This window comes from Oncorhynchus tshawytscha, linkage group LG13, assembly GCF_018296145.1.
Source record: "Oncorhynchus tshawytscha isolate Ot180627B linkage group LG13, Otsh_v2.0, whole genome shotgun sequence".
NCBI classification, from domain to species: domain Eukaryota; kingdom Metazoa; phylum Chordata; class Actinopteri; order Salmoniformes; family Salmonidae; genus Oncorhynchus; species Oncorhynchus tshawytscha.
In genome coordinates this window covers 32,321,565-32,338,001 of record NC_056441.1, presented here as the reverse complement: position 1 = coordinate 32,338,001, position 16,437 = coordinate 32,321,565, and the positions used below count along the sequence as shown (strand labels likewise).

Genomic DNA, 16,437 nt, shown 5'->3' with positions numbered 1-16,437 from the left:
TCTTTTGTGTTAGAGTTTACATGCTAAGTGTTTGCCTCCTTTTACAAATTAATCTCAATAAAATAATATAATTCTACCTTGTGCTTTGTATTTATTTTCTAAACATTGAAATCAATGTTGCATCCGTGTTTGCACTTGTGACAATACAGTAGGAGAGAGATTTGAAGTCATTATTTGAGCAGCTAGTGGCAATAGTAGCTAGCCTACATAATTTTTTTTATTTGACATTTTAGTCATTTAGCAGACGCTCTTATCCAGAGCAATTTACAATAATGAGTGGATACAGATTAATCTCTTGAGTGGTATGATTGGGAAAGTTATGTCGGTCTATTAAATAATGACATTATATTGACACACTAGTTTGAAAAACATTTGGCTTGTATTGCCAACAATGGAAACCCACGAGTATTCTCCTGTGAAATTCCATTCAGCCCACATAGGATTGCTGAGAGCTGTTATTAGGCTACGTGAGTCAGGGTAGCTAGCCTACTTTATTACACATCCAAAACAGAGATAACGTAACTATCAGCCACTGTGGAGGTGGCGTCACGCAGACATCTTCACTTTGAAGTATGCCATCGATGCACAGTCATCTACTCTGCCCTTAGGTTTTTAATAACATCAACAACGTACAGGTAAGAAGAGAACGATTATAGGCTGACATTACCTACATTTACAAGCGTTTTTATAAACGGTGATGGGTTCGCGGGTTATTTTACATAATTATTTGTTTATTTATTGGCGGTGGATGTCCGTGTAGAGGCAGTGTGGAGGGATTATTTCAACAGCGCATTCCATTGAAGAAATTAGATCAAATCTTGCCTAATTTTGTCATAAAATGTTTTTATACCTAGGTTACAGAAACTACGGTCTGGTGGAAGCTTAGGGCGGAGCTTAGCTCCTACTTTTTTGTTTTGATGCGTTTTTGTCTTGAAGCCTATTGCTTGTAACTGTTAAGTCTGTCGAGTACTAAGCCGATTCTATTTCAAGGGTAGCGAGTCGAAACGGGACATGGAGACCATGATTAAACGACCCGACTAAAATTTTGCACTTCGGGCATATTGAGCGCAGTAAGAAATCACGCCAGGAATTCTTCTGGGAGCAGGAGGCTAAAAACATATAATTGGAGGATTATCCCCGCTAAAATAATTGGACAACTTTTTAACGGATGTAGGCTACTGTCATCGCGTTTTTGTTTTTTTATTCTAGTGTGTTAGGCTACTGGAGGACCGAACAAATTCGTTTAGCCCTTGATTATAGTCAGGTAAGGGACTTTTTTAACTTTAGAGATGGAAACAGACTCAAGTGATATTAGGTTATACAACGAAAGTCCATATGCAAATATTTGCCATTGTTTTAATTATTGTTTTTCATGGTGTCCCCAAAAAGGTTGAGCACAAGTGCATTGTTCTGAAGAGGAGGGGATAAACCGTCCTTCAATGGTTAATTAATTCACAGTGCGAACTTGATGTTCAACAGGCAGCTCGGAAGGTTCTATAATATCTAGATCTATAATTTCTATTGAAGACAACTTGACTTGATTAGAGACAGCGTGTCATGTTTGACTTGACTCCACAAGATAACGAAAACAGGCTAGGCCTACTCTGCTGTCACAATTGCTTATCCTTTTCACCATATATTTCTGCCTCTTTACATTCATAAGGCAGACTATTGGTGCTATCATTGTCAGTGCACATACACAAACTTGTGTTTGTGAGGGGCCCTAACAAGAAACAAGGCGCCTATTGTACAAGATCAGCAACAGATTACTAGAATTCCTTTTCTCTCCACTCGCTCAATGGCTTCTCAGTCTACTCCATCTGGACTGCCTAAAAACCCACACAGGCAACTTTAATATTTGAACGTCTTTGTCCTTCTTCAACTTGCTGCTGTTTAACCTTCTCACCACAGTACGTTGGAGACCTATAACGAAAATATGGACAGTTTGTCTAAAGACAGTTAGACCGTCGCCATGTTGAGTTGTAATTTCTGTATTGCAGGTAGGTATCCACACATCATGCTGTAGAATGGTCAGCCATGTCCAGAGACACTAACACAACACTTTCAAATCTAAGTCTTGTGACTAGGGAGAATTTACAAAACCTTTGGTCACCCAAGTAACAATGGCTTGGGTGACTTGCCTCCTGGATAGTCCTGCACTTTGAAATAAAGCATAACAGTGTAGGCCTGACGGAGTGGACATAAAGTTTGGCAAAATAGGATGTGACATATAGTAATCTGATGATTAGAGGCCTGTAAAAGTAATGATGTGTGTGTATATAGATGGAGAAAGATGCCTGTAGATGGATCTGGATGGTTGAAAGACTGTCTGTCTTGTCTGTCTATCTCCAGGCCATCAGACTGTTAAACAGTCACCACAAGCCGGCCTCCGCCCAGTACCCTGCCCTGAACATAGTCACTGTTACATAGTCACTGTTACTAGCTGACTACCACCCTGTACTCTACCCTGAACCTTAGAGACTCCTGCACTATGTACATAGTCATTGAACACTGGTCACTTTAGTAATGTTTACATACTGTTTTACCCCCTTCATCTGTATATCCTGTATTCTAGTCAAAGCTAATCCTATATAACTACTGCTGTACACACCTTTTCTATTCATATATTGTCCATAATGTCTATATACACCATCATGTATGTATGTATGTTTGTGTGTATTTACATTTTTGGGATTTGTGTGAATTGTTAGGTATTGCTGCACTGTTGGAGCTAGAAACAAGTATTTCGCTGCACCTGCAATATCGGCAAAATATGTGTACGCGACCAATAACATTTCATTTGATTTGACAGACATAAAGACAGACAGATATTTTTTTGTACAGACAGATGCAGACAGACAGATATTGTAGGTAGACAGGCAGACGGATACATAGGAGCTAGAGATAGATGGATGGGTAGATAATTATTTAAATAACCCCCCCCATACACACACACCATCCCCCGCGTGTGGCCAACATGTGGGGAGGTAATCCGGTGCTATTAGGGTAATCTTCTCAGCATGGCGATCAATCGGGAGTATGCTCAGCAACTATCAGGCAGGAAGAGTATTGCCGTCCCCCAAAAAATTAGGGGCAAGGGAAAAAAAAAAATGATTTAATCATGGCGGAGGGAGGTTGAGATTGTTCAGTGATAGGGTTTATCTCGAAAGAGTTGTTTTGAAATCATGTGGATAGGTAGGATCTTGAAATCATTGCAGTCGTGTATTATTACCATGATGGGGGTATTCATGCCGCTTAGTGCTGCGGGTCAATGTATGGTACAGGATAACCTGCTTTAAAAAAGATGACCTCATATAATCAATAGCCTAATAGTAATGGTTAACCCCCATCAAAGTCATTGTTATGATGCTGAATAGAAGTAGGATCCAATCTGCAGCATTGTAGAAATTTACTGCACTTTACTGTAAGGTCAGTTTTCTGAATAACCTACCTCCTGTATCAGGCACAGGGTACAGTAGTGGCATCATTAGTAGTATGCAAATTCTCTGCTGTGCCACTGTGGACCACAAACTGAAAAACACCATTCATAGTCAAGAATGACAGTTTAGCATAACATCGTTGACATGTTTCAAACTCAAACCGTGAGTGTGCTTTTGCTTAAAGTTCTTTGTGCAATGTGTGTAAAGGCTGTAGAGAAAATAAGAGGGGTTTTGGTGTGTGTAAGTAGAAGTGTGTTATTTTTGCATGCTAATGACAGTGGGCAGTCAACATGTACTGTAGGTAAGAGAGAGAGAGAGCCGTGTGTGTGTGTGTGTGTGTGTGTGTGGAGAGAGCTCACTTGCAGCAGCTGTGTTTAGAACACACATGCTGGTGTCTGGTGAAGACCTTGGCTCTGGTCAGTTGGCAATGCCACAACTGAGAGCAATGTGGGCAGGGGACTTTGTTCTGGCATGGTGTGTGTTTTTTTGTTTGTTTGTGTGTGCTTGTGCATCCGTTAGTGTGTATGTGCATCAGAGAGATTATGCTGAAGGTGCATCTTCTCTTTGGATGTTGGTACTAAATAGAGTGACACAGGAGGATTGACTATCTAACCACAGAGGCTGTTCATGTGACTGTCTTGGCAGCATTCAGGATGCTTACTGTTCCTGTTTTTGGCTTTCTAATTTTGCGATAATTTGAGCATTACCATGCTTCAAATGAAGTCCTGGTACAGTGCTTTCAATCAGGGTAAACAAATAACCATATGGGTTTGAACAAAATGTATATACAGTACACAGTGGCACTTAAGGGCCAATATTAGGCATTTTAATTTTAAAAATCACTAAGGTCTCCCACTCTATACAGATGGGGAACATGTTGCCTGATTAGTGAATGGATATAGGTGCCAACATTTGTTCTTCTACTTGCTATTCTGCAAATTAGGCCTAGTCAGTTAAGATAACTATATTGGGAGGTGTCATGTAGTTTTAAGCAACTTATTATTCATATGTTTTCATGCAAGTGGTTGCATTGTTACTTTTTAAATCTGCAAATTGCCTTGTGCTACTGCTAATACCAGGGGTGGGAAAACTACAGCCTGTGTTTTTTTGTTTATTTTTGTGGTAGATTATTATTTTGGGTAAAACAAAAACACTCCAGGCCACACTCAAACGTCTACAACTAGATAGAAAGCATGTAGAAATTATAATGGAACACTATAGTTCCAAAATAACTGCCCCTTTTCTGACCCTCATTGATTTTGACAAAAAAAATCGGTCCCCCAAAAAAATCTGTGCAGCCCTCTGTTGAATTTCAAAATCCCGATGTGCCCCTCGAGCCAAAAGTTTGCCCACCCCTGACCTCTACGGTACATTGGATAGAGCCCCAAAAGTCTCTACAATCTGTATTGCTGAAGCGTTACAGATTGCGCTATCGAAATGAAAGGTAATTTCTGATTGATCCTCCGCTAACGCTGGAACGTTGCCTTTAAATTTCAATCACACTGTAATGCTGCACTTCCGCAATACAGATTGAAAGAAGCCCGTTGTCACGAAGGCCGTTATTGTAGCTACACTTCATACGATGAAGTTAATATTCATATCTCTGACTTAATATAGCATTTAATGTATTATTCGTCCATTGCAAATGTGATTACAAACCATTCAGTTGAGTTGGTTATGTTGTTTGGGTTGAAAACTGACATTGCGTTTACACAGACAAACTCCATCACCCCATTGATTCACGGTCTGCTATAACACTAGACTTGAATAAAAACCGATGTCCTCTGGAGTTGCTGAGCAACCTTTCTTTTTTTTTGTCCCATTTGAAATCAAGCTTATGTCACCTTTTCATATCTGAGTTCCTGCCTATTCTGTGTCAGTGCTTCATTCTTTTCTGTGTCTGATCATGCTTCCTTATGGTTGACGTTCAAATGGATGCATTGCAGACTTTCCAGCCATTCAATGATGACATTAATTGATCAATAAAATACCAAGGGAAGTCGATAAAGCAGTAAGACCGTGAGTTTACTCATTAAGGCAGCTCCGATCTATAGTGTTTCCCGTTTGAGTGGTAATGTTCTCTTGGTCTGTCTGACTGTGGGTAGATACAATCTAACCAAGATTGATCAGCTGGGAAAACTCATACTCCCATGGTTCTCCTCTCTCCTCCCACTATTGCTGTAGTATTGACCCCTTGGATTAATTGTCTTACGACAGGTGGCGTTACTTCTACGCGACGCTCGTCCCTCAACCGACCTGTCTTGTAGGACATGGAATTCATACTAACATTTTTGTATTCCCGAGCATCTGCCATTCAAAAATGAAAAAATGTTTCCTAATTTGAGATATCTCAAATATCACTGCACTCTCGCATGACTCTCCATGAAATAACCAGAATAACTAGCTATATAATTGCAAACGTTGTGACAGTGATTTAATAGTTTGCAATTAAATAAAAACAAAGCGGAGCTATCTCCGGCAAAAGTTATGTACAAGGACGTCAGTCGCCAGTGCAGTGACTTGATCAGTGGCTTAGCTAACTATTGTAGCTAGCTTACAGACATACAGTGCCTTGCGAAAGTATTCGGCCCCCTTGAACTTTGCGACCTTTTGCCACATTTCAGGCTTCAAACATAAAGATATAAAACTGTAGTTTTTTTGTGAAGAATCAACAACAAGTGGGACACAATCATGAAGTGGAACGACATTTATTGGATATTTCTAACTTTTTTAACAAATCAAAAACTGAAGAATTGGGCGTGCAAAATTATTCAGCCCCTTTACTTTCAGTGCAGCAAACTCTCTCCAGAAGTTCAGTGAGGATCTCTGAATGATCCAATGTTGACCTAAATGACCAATGATGATAAATACAATCCACCTGTGTGTAATCAAGTCTCCGTATAAATGCACCTGCACTGTGATAGTCTCAGAGGTCCGTTAAAAGCGCAGAGAGCATCATGAAGAACAAGGAACACACCAGGCAGGTCCGAGATACTGTTGTGAAGAAGTTTAAAGCCGGATTTGGATACAAAAGATTTCCCAAGCTTTAAACATCCCAAGGAGCACTGTGCAAGCGATAATATTGAAAGGGAAGGAGTATCAGACCACTGCAAATCTACCAAGACCTGGCCGTCCCTCTAAACTTTCAGCTCATACAAGGAGAAGACTGATCAGAGATGCAGCCAAGAGGCCCATGATCACTCTGGATGAACTGCAGAGATCTACAGCTGAGGTGGGAGACTCTGTCCATAGGACAACAATCAGTCGTATATTGCACAAATCTGGCCTTTATGGAAGAGTGGCAAGAAGAAAGCCATTTCTTAAAGATATCCATAAAAAGTGTCGTTTAAAGTTTGCCACAAGCCACCTGGGAGACACACCAAACATGTGGAAGAAGGTGCTCTGGTCAGATGAAACCAAAATTGAACTTTTTGGCAACAATGCAAAACGTTATGTTTGGCGTAAAAGCAACACAGCTCATCACCCTGAACACACCATCCCCACTGTCAAACATGGTGGTGGCAGTATCATGGTTTGGGCCTGCTTTTCTTCAGCAGGGACAGGGAAGATGGTTAAAATTGATGGGAAGATGGATGGAGCCAAATACAGGACCATTCTTTAAGAAAACCTGATGGAGTCTGCAAAAGACCTGAGACTGGGATGGAGATTTGTCTTCCAACAAGACAATGATCCAAAACATAAAGCAAAATCTACAATGGAATGGTTCAAAAATAAACATATCCAGGTGTTAGAATGGCTAAGTCAAAGTCCAGACCTGAATCCAATCGAGAATCTGTGGAAAGAACTGAAAACTGCTGTTCACAAATGCTCTCCATTCAACCTCACTGAGCACGAGCTGTTTTGCAAGGAGGAATGGGAAAGAATTTCAGTCTCTCGATGTGCAAAACTGATAGAGACATACCGCAAGCGACTTACAGCTGTAATCGCAGCAAAAGGTGGCGCTACAAAGTATTAACTTAAGGGGGCTGAATAATTTTGCACGCCCAATTCTTCAGTTTTTGATTTGTTAAAAAAGTTTGAAATATCCAATAAATGTCGTTCCACTTCATGATTGTGTCCCACTTGTTGTTGATTCTTCACAAAAAAATACAGTTTTATATCTTTATGTTTGAAGCCTGAAATGTGGCAAAAGGTCGCAAAGTTCAAGGGGGCCGAATACTTTCGCAAGGCACTGTATTTAGTTAGCTAGCTAGCTAGCTAGCTCTACATAAAAACCTTGCTTAACCTTATTAAATTACCATGAAGTTGTAGACAAGCAGGCCCAAAATTAAGAGGGACAGTTATCAGAAATCAGTCCGTTTCTCAGCAATCGCTAACGTTACGTTGTATCGTTGAGTCAGCTGAGCACAGCAGCTTCATGAAAACTCAGTGTAAGCATTAGTACCACTACAGTATATTGCTAGCTAGCTTTTTTTTGAAAGATTCAATATTGTGTATGGAGCACTAAATTGGTAGCTATTTGGTTAGCAACATTGTTTCAGTGACTGGCTCAGCTAGCAAGCTAATGTTGGACACATTTATGATGGCTTTCATGCCCATAGTCAAAATTCTGAAATACTTCCCATTGAAGTACAATAATCCTTAGCTACATGTAAAACTGGGTGACTTTCTCCCCAAAAAACATCAACATTATTTACATATTCATTGTTTTAGCTTAGATCAACTGTTTTGAGGGAGATACGAGACATATCACTGCAGGCGGAATCGTTGAGTTATCTGACGTAAGACAATGCCCTTAGATTCTTATTTTCAGAATCACCATCCATTACAGCCAAAATAAAACATTTCAATGTGAAGACTTGAAGCCAAATTCTCTGAGGTAGGGGAGGGGAACATATTGTGTGTGGGGGGGGGTGCTGCCATGTCTGTATTTCAATATACTGATGTAAAATCGTAATTTGATCATCCTGTTGGACATGTAAAAGGACATGTAAAACTTGTAGTGTATTTGAGGATTACAAAGGATTTTGAAGTTTGTAACTTCCACTTTGAAATTTCAGACTTGATTTTCAACCCTTACAAAAATGTCCATGAATTCTAATCCACATAATTCAAATGTCTTATTGCTGCAGGATTATTTTCCTGCTGTAGTAAACTGGCTCAAATTAAGAGCTCACATCTGTAGGGAAAACACTGGTAATTTGTCCAGATGGGAGATGAGGAGGCGAGGCAGTCCCAGATCCCTTCTGTTCAGCCCTCTGAGACAGGGAGAAGAAGACAAGATTGGATGGGTGTCCGGTTACCTATACTATAGTCTTCCAATGAGGCGATGTTGGAAAAGATGCTGCACCACCTCAGGGAACCTGATCCCGATGCAGCCAGCTGTAATTAAATGCACACATGAAATGAGGACCGATTTGGATACCACTTCATTAGAATGGTCCCCCACAAATGATGTGTAAATGCTCAAACTGTACATTTTAAGCTCCAATATGAAACGTTTTTTGGAGACCCAACCAAATTCACAGACATATCTGTAACGCACATTTCTTTCTCATTGAAAGCAAGTCTAAGAAGATGTAGATCTATTCTATGTGCGCTATTTTTTGGTTTCCTGGTCTTAAGTTTAGCATCTTTTACTTTTGGTTTTATACACTAGCTGAAAATACAATGTTTTTGGTTATTGAACATGTATTTCACAGTGGTTTTGATGGTACAAGGATTCTCGACATTGCTTGTTTTGCCACATTAACTGACATTAGGCTAACTATTATAATTTTGGCAACCAGGAAATGGTGGAGGGTGTTCTGCATATTGCACCTTTTAAAAATGCAAGGAGGATCAAGGCACTCTCCAATTCAATTGCGTTTATTTGTATGGCATGTTGAAGGGAACAAGGATTAAAGACTGACACGTTTCGGCAGCATGGCCTTCATCAGGGAGTACACAGATGTACTTTGCACTCAATGGCCAAAGAGCACCTTCTATTTACAAAAATACCTACTATTGTGTACCCTAGCAGTGATACCATTCCTTTTTTCTACAAACTACTGGTTTTATTTAGTGACTGCAAGACTGCAAATGATTTAATAATACTGTTTTTAACAAGTAATTCGTCCTGACAAACTAATATATATAGATATATTATATTTTTTTAATGGGGATTTTGTCTGTAAAAATGTTTCAGGTATGGCATTTTATCATATTTGAAAAACTCCTGTCCTACATATCGACAATAGGATTGCATGATTTGGTTTATTTCAAGTAGAATTCACATTTGTTGACAACTCAATCCAATGCTAAACAAAATTGGTTGTTAATCTGTTGTCTTTGTGGGTATTTACTTCCTGCTACATAAGAGTGATAGCTTAGATGTAGCCTACACAGCCTTAGGCTATATGTTTTACCGGCTTTAGACTGCAGTGCCTTTCATTTCATAATTATGTAATCTTTCCTTACTCTTTACTCTTACCATGACAGAGATGCATCTGAAAATGTTGTGCTTATTGCCAGGCTATACGATACTAGGATTATCACTATGTTTAGCACCATTTCAGCGTCAATTTCCACCAATTTCATTTAAAATTTGATCAATCAGGAAATTGGCACTTATACTGTTATAAGTATACAATTAGCAAATTTACGCTCATTGTAATCTCTGTATAGTATTCTACAAAACATTAACCTGCCAGGCTGCCACTAATTAAATGTAAAAGATGTGCTGTCTGTGAAATCTGATGAATTGGATGAGATGTATCATATGTGTTGGGCCATATTACTTTAGATATTCTCATTTCGGTATTCGACCCTTGTAGCATTTCAAATGATTATATTCACTATGTTTGACAGAGAAACAGACAGAGGGTTGGATGGAGAGAGAGGGAGTCTGAGCTGACCTTACCATGATAATCTAATCCCTGTCGAGAGTGCTTTTTTTAGAGAGCAAGTTAATGCCACCAGATTATACTCCAGTGTCTCCCACACCGACCAATCGAGGCTGTAGAGATGGAGAGGGAGAGGTCTGTGCTGCACTGTCAGGCCCACCAGGAAAATACAGGAAACACCGCCTCATATACACAACATTCTGGAATTGCTCAAAATCGGGCTTTAAACTCACCTAGGGGAGCTATATGTGTGTGTGTCTGTGTGCATTTGTATGCATTTTCTTCATTCCCTCAATCCCCTCAATCTCCATGCTCAAGATCCCTCTCTGGTTTACCTCCAGCACATTTCAGTGGTGTAGCAGGCCTGGAATGTTAAAAGGCAGCTCATTGAGCAGCTCATCACATGCTATCAAGAGTAATCCCTGTGTATTTGTTGTGTAACCGGGTGGAGAGTTGAACACACACACACACACACACACAGCAGCAGCATAACCACACCAGCTGCTGGTTGCTTTAAGGGCCAGACATGCTGTGTGTTTGTACTAGTGCAAATTTTGCACCTCTTATGCCATAATGTTAAATCAAAGAAGGAACATGAGACTTCATCATATCTTACTCTTATTTTAACAATTACTTGAACCTTTTTGCTTTTCTGAGGGATATAGACTAGATCTTTTTGTTGATTTGGGAAAGCGGTGTTTCACTGTAGAATTAGGTTATAGTCGCAATGGCGACAAGACATACTTCCTAATTTCTGTTTAGCTTATAGAGATACTGTTTATAGATGTCAATCACACACATTGTGTGGACCACGTCTATAAACGGTGTTTCTTACCCAGACATGCAGTTTCTTGTTTCCACACAATATTTGACACGTCTACCCAGTGGGCTGTGTTTCTGATACGTCTATAACACAGTGTTTCTGACACGTCTATAACACAGTGTTTCTCACACGTCTATAACACAGTGTTTCTCACACGTCTATAACACAGTGTTTCTCACACGTCTATAACACAGTGTTTCTCACACGTCTATAACACAGTGTTTCTCACACGTCTATAACACAGTGTTTCTCACACGTCTATAACACAGTGCTACTGACACGTCTATAACACAGTGCTACTGACACGTCTATAACACAGTGCTACTGACACGTCTATAAAACAGTGCTACTGACACGTCTATAAAACAGTGCTACTGACACGTCTATAAAACAGTGCTACTGACACGTCTATAAAACAGTGCTACTGACACGTCTATAAAACTGTGCTACTGACACGTCTATAAAACTGTGCTACTGACACGTCTATAAAACTGTGCTACTGACACGTCTATAACACAGTGCTACTGACACGTCTATAACACAGTGCTACTGACACGTCTATAACACAGTCTATAACACAGTGCTACTGACACGTCTATAACACAGTGCTTCTGACACGTCTATAACACAGTGCTTCTGACACGTCTATAACACAGTGCTACTGACACGTCTATAACACAGTGCTACTGACACGTCTATAACACAGTGCTACGTCTATAACACAGTGCTACGTCTATAGCACAGTGCTACGTCTATAACACAGTGCTACTAACACGTCTATAACACAGTGCTACTGACACGTCTATAACACAGTGCTACTGACACGTCTATAACACAGTGCTACTGACACGTCTATAACACAGTGCTACTGACACGTCTATAACACAGTGCTTCTGACACGTCTATAACACAGTGCTTCTGACACGTCTATAACACAGTGCTTCTGACACGTCTATAACACAGTGCTACTGACACGTCTATAACACAGTGCTACTGACACGTCTATAACACAGTGCTACTGACACGTCTATAACACAGTGCTACTCACACGTCTATAACACAGTGCTACTCACACGTCTATAACACAGTGCTACTGACACGTCTATAACACAGTGCTACTGACACGTCTATAAAACAGTGTTTCTCACACGTCTATAACAGTGTTTCTCACACGTCTATAACAGTGTTTCTCACACGTCTATAACACAGTGCTACTGACACGTCTATAACACAGTGCTTCTGACACGTCTATAACACAGTGCTTCTGACACGTCTATAACACAGTGCTTCTGACACGTCTATAACACAGTGCTACTGACACGTCTATAACACAGTGCTACTGACACGTCTATAACACAGTGCTACTGACACGTCTATAACACAGTGCTACTGACACGTCTATAAAACAGTGCTACTGACACGTCTATAACACAGTGCTACTGACACGTCTATAAAACAGTGCTACTGACACGTCTATAAAACAGTGCTACTGACACGTCTATAAAACAGTGCTACTGACACGTCTATAAAACAGTGCTACTGACACGTCTATAAAACAGTGCTACTGACACGTCTATAAAACAGTGCTACTGACACGTCTATAAAACAGTGCTACTGACACGTCTATAAAACAGTGCTACTGACACGTCTATAAAACAGTGCTTCTGACACGTCTATAACACAGTGCTTCTGACACGTCTATAACACAGTGCTTCTGACACGTCTATAACACAGTGCTACTGACACGTCTATAACACAGTGCTACTGACACGTCTATAACACAGTGTTTCTGACACGTCTATAACACAGTGCTACTGACACGTCTATAACACAGTGCTACTGACACGTCTATAACACAGTGCTACTGACACGTCTATAACACAGTGCTACTGACACGTCTATAACACAGTGTTTCTGACACGTCTATAACACAGTGCTACTGACACGTCTATAACACAGTGCTACTGACACGTCTATAACACAGTGCTACTGACACGTCTATAACACAGTGCTACTGACACGTCTAACACAGTGCTACTGACACGTCTATAACACAGTGCTACTGACACGTCTATAACACAGTGCTACTGACACGTCTATAACACAGTGCTACTGACACGTCTATAACACAGTGCTACTGACACGTCTATAACACAGTGCTACTGACACGTCTATAACACAGTGCTTCTGACACGTCTATAACACAGTGCTTCTGACACGTCTATAACACAGTGCTACTGACACGTCTATAACACACAGTGTTAGGCAGACAGTGTAGAGGGTGTTAGTCAGTGTGGCGGACGCTGGAGCTTCCGCGCGGCCTGGTAAACAATGCCTCGTTTAAAGGGCCTCTACACTGTGACCTCACCACGACAGACGGCTGTCATCCCCGTCGCCTCTCACACCTCTGTCTGTCTCTTTTTAGCTGGACATTGGAGCGGACCCTCTGTGGCCAAAATGGGGACACTTTGGGACCAAAGAGCATCCCTTTGTGATCAAAGTGGAGGCGTCTCCCTTCCTATCTCAATAGCTCAATTTACTATGGTTCTCCTTGTGTTTTATGTTGTCTTGGTCTCTTGTTTTGTATACTGTCTTATGTATTTAAAAAAAAAATCTTCCACCTACAAATAATCAAGGTGAATCACTTGGATAATTTCACCCAATCCCTAATTGACCCATAGTCTTTATGCATTGATTGGATAGTTGTAAGCAATATCATAATAGCTGCTCCTTGCCCTTTGATAAACTCACAGGAATTGTGTACTCCAATCCTTACAGATCTAGGAGGGAGTAGGGTCTAGAGGTTGATTTGGGATTGGGTTAGACTCAAATTTGGATCACTGACAGAAGCACACTGTATAGCATAACATTAGCATAAGGACTGTCACATGCTAGCACTAGTGGCTATGTTGGCACAGCTTGTAGTTGGTTGAGAGAGCATATGTGGGTGACTTAATCATCACACACAGACAACACACTCACATACTCAGACACAGGTTCACTGGTGCCTGCACGCATAGCCACACACATGCATGTATTCACACACTCTCTCTCAAACACCACACACTCTCTCTCACACACACACACACAGGCTCTTAGCTCAGCACCAGAGCCCTGGCCATGGGGAGTTTATGCTGAGCTGGTTTGGACGTCAGGCTGAATAAATGTGAGGACAGCTGACTGGACATGGCTATTCATCTGCCAAAGAAAAGAGAGCGGGAGAGAGGGACTGTACAGAAAAAGTCAGCTCATAGCAATATGTTTGGCTATCTGCGCCTGTGTGTATCATTCATCGACGTGTCCTGTTTTTTGTTTGTGTATCTTGAAGTCAATGTCACATCTCTGTTTTCATTGAATGTGTTATCTAGCTAGGCTAAAAGCCTATATCAGGGCTCTCCAACCCTGTTCCTGGAGAGCTACCCTCTTGTAGTAGGCTTTCGCTACAACCCCAGTTGTAACTAACCTGATTCAGTTGATCAATCAGCTAATTATTACAAATCAGGTGCGCTAGATTAGGGTTGGAGTGAAAACCGACCGGTAGAGCTACCGATGGTAGCTCTCCGGGAACAGGGATGGAAACCCCTGGCCTATATTATGTATTGTCTTCCTTTATGTAGATCATCTGAGAGAACACTGCCCCTCTCATCTTCAATAGAGCTTACCCTCTTTGTAAAGTTCAACGTAGAGCTAATACATCTTTAAAGGCACACTCTTACATTTGTTTTGAATTGTAAATATTGCAGACTGTACCTTTTTTTTTCCCAAATCTCCTCTTTTTGCTCTTTGTTTCTATTGCACAAATCGATGATCATTCAAGATCATGGTCTTCTCTATTAGGCCCATTTCTGTTTAGTTTGGACTTTCGAAGAACACAGAGATTTATACGAACAGAGACATAATAAAGGAACAGCCAGAGGTTAGAGAGATCGGAACACACGGCACACTGTCAGTCTTCTCACTCCACTAAATGACACAGCATGTGTCTAAACCCTCTCATAGAAATACTCTTTTTGGTTTGTTTTTGTGTGTGTTTTCAATTCAGGAAAGTTTGTTGTCCACGGACAACAGAATTATGTTGAGACTCAGATTTTTTACTTTCAAATCTATGTCAAACAAAAACCAATGATTGCAAAGTTCAACAAACCGTACAACTCTATGCACAAGGGTAACTTGGAAGAATTTCCAGAACATTTTACAAAAACACATTTACTTGAACAGTATAGATGCAAAAGTTTGGTAACAGAATGGCGGCACAAACAGTCATTCTGTTACCAAACTTTGCATCTGCATTGTTCTTCAAGTAAATGTGTTTTTTCAAAATGTTCCTTTGAAATTGTTAAGTCTGACCATGGAATTGTTCATGTCTGTCAAACATTTTGTGGGAGTTTTTATAAAAGATGGTGTTGCTGCCTATTAGGATATGTTGCTGTATGGCAATGTTGCTGTATGGCATTTTAAGACCCCAAACCTAACAATGACCTAGTTGGAAACACTTCATACCCTCCAAAAAACTTTACCGGGGATGACTCATTTAGTCTGCTTGTAAGACACACACACACAGGCCTGATGGCCCTCCACTACCATCTGTTGCCTCCTTTCGCTCTGACATCATCCCACCATCCCCCATTGTGTTAACCCATCATCACCCGGCCCGGCCGTCACCTTAACCCCTTAATTTCCACTAACCACCCCCTTCCCCCCATACAGAGCCACTGTGCCACTCGGTCTGTACGCTAATCCCTCAGCGTCTGCCCTCTTAACACCTGCCACCACACTCGTCTAACTCAACTCCCATTCTGGAGCCCATGCCAGTGTCTTGGCTGTTTCGCTGGAAGAGCACACACAGTGAAAAGCCCATAGCAGAACGCACACACACACACAGACATGCTGGGACGCGCGCGCACTGACACGCACGGCTCAGAGTGGCCTGAAACGGGACAGATAGGTCTCTTTTGTCCCCCCCCGCCACTGCCCTCTCACCCCTAGACATCTTTTGCAGGCCCCATTGCCCAACAATGGCCACTGTAGGACCCCCTGGTAATGGTTGGAGGGCGAGACGTGACGAAATGTGACAGTTCTGGTGCAGTTGACACAATGGTGTTCCTTTCCCGCGGCTGCCTGTACTTTGTTGGCTTTAAGAGAGCCTGGGCACTTTGCGCACCGTTATAGTTTTTGAGAAGGAAGGCACCATCTTCTGCTGTGGTCTGGGAAACCATCCCCCTGCCACCAATTACTTGGCCCGTGAAGGATGTGTGTGTATCATCCACAAAAATGTAAAAAACACAACTTGGAACAGATGCCCCTTCACAAAGATACATCTTTATCTTAG

The 16,437-nt window shown here is 41.1% G+C and overlaps 1 protein-coding gene across 2 annotated transcripts in view; it reads left to right on the top strand.

Annotated features, from left to right (window-relative positions):
* The first annotated feature begins 501 nt into the window (after positions 1–501).
* LOC112264700 (zinc finger protein 516) overlaps positions 502–16,437 on the top strand; it is a 29,886-nt gene continuing 13,950 nt past the window's right edge. The window contains exon 1 of one of the 2 annotated variants that reach the window (XM_024441475.2): positions 502–635. The gene's annotated coding sequence lies outside the window, so the exon portion shown is untranslated. Of the gene's footprint in view, positions 636–799; positions 1,265–16,437 lie in introns of those variants that run through there. The other variant, XM_042295522.1, reaches the window with a different exon arrangement.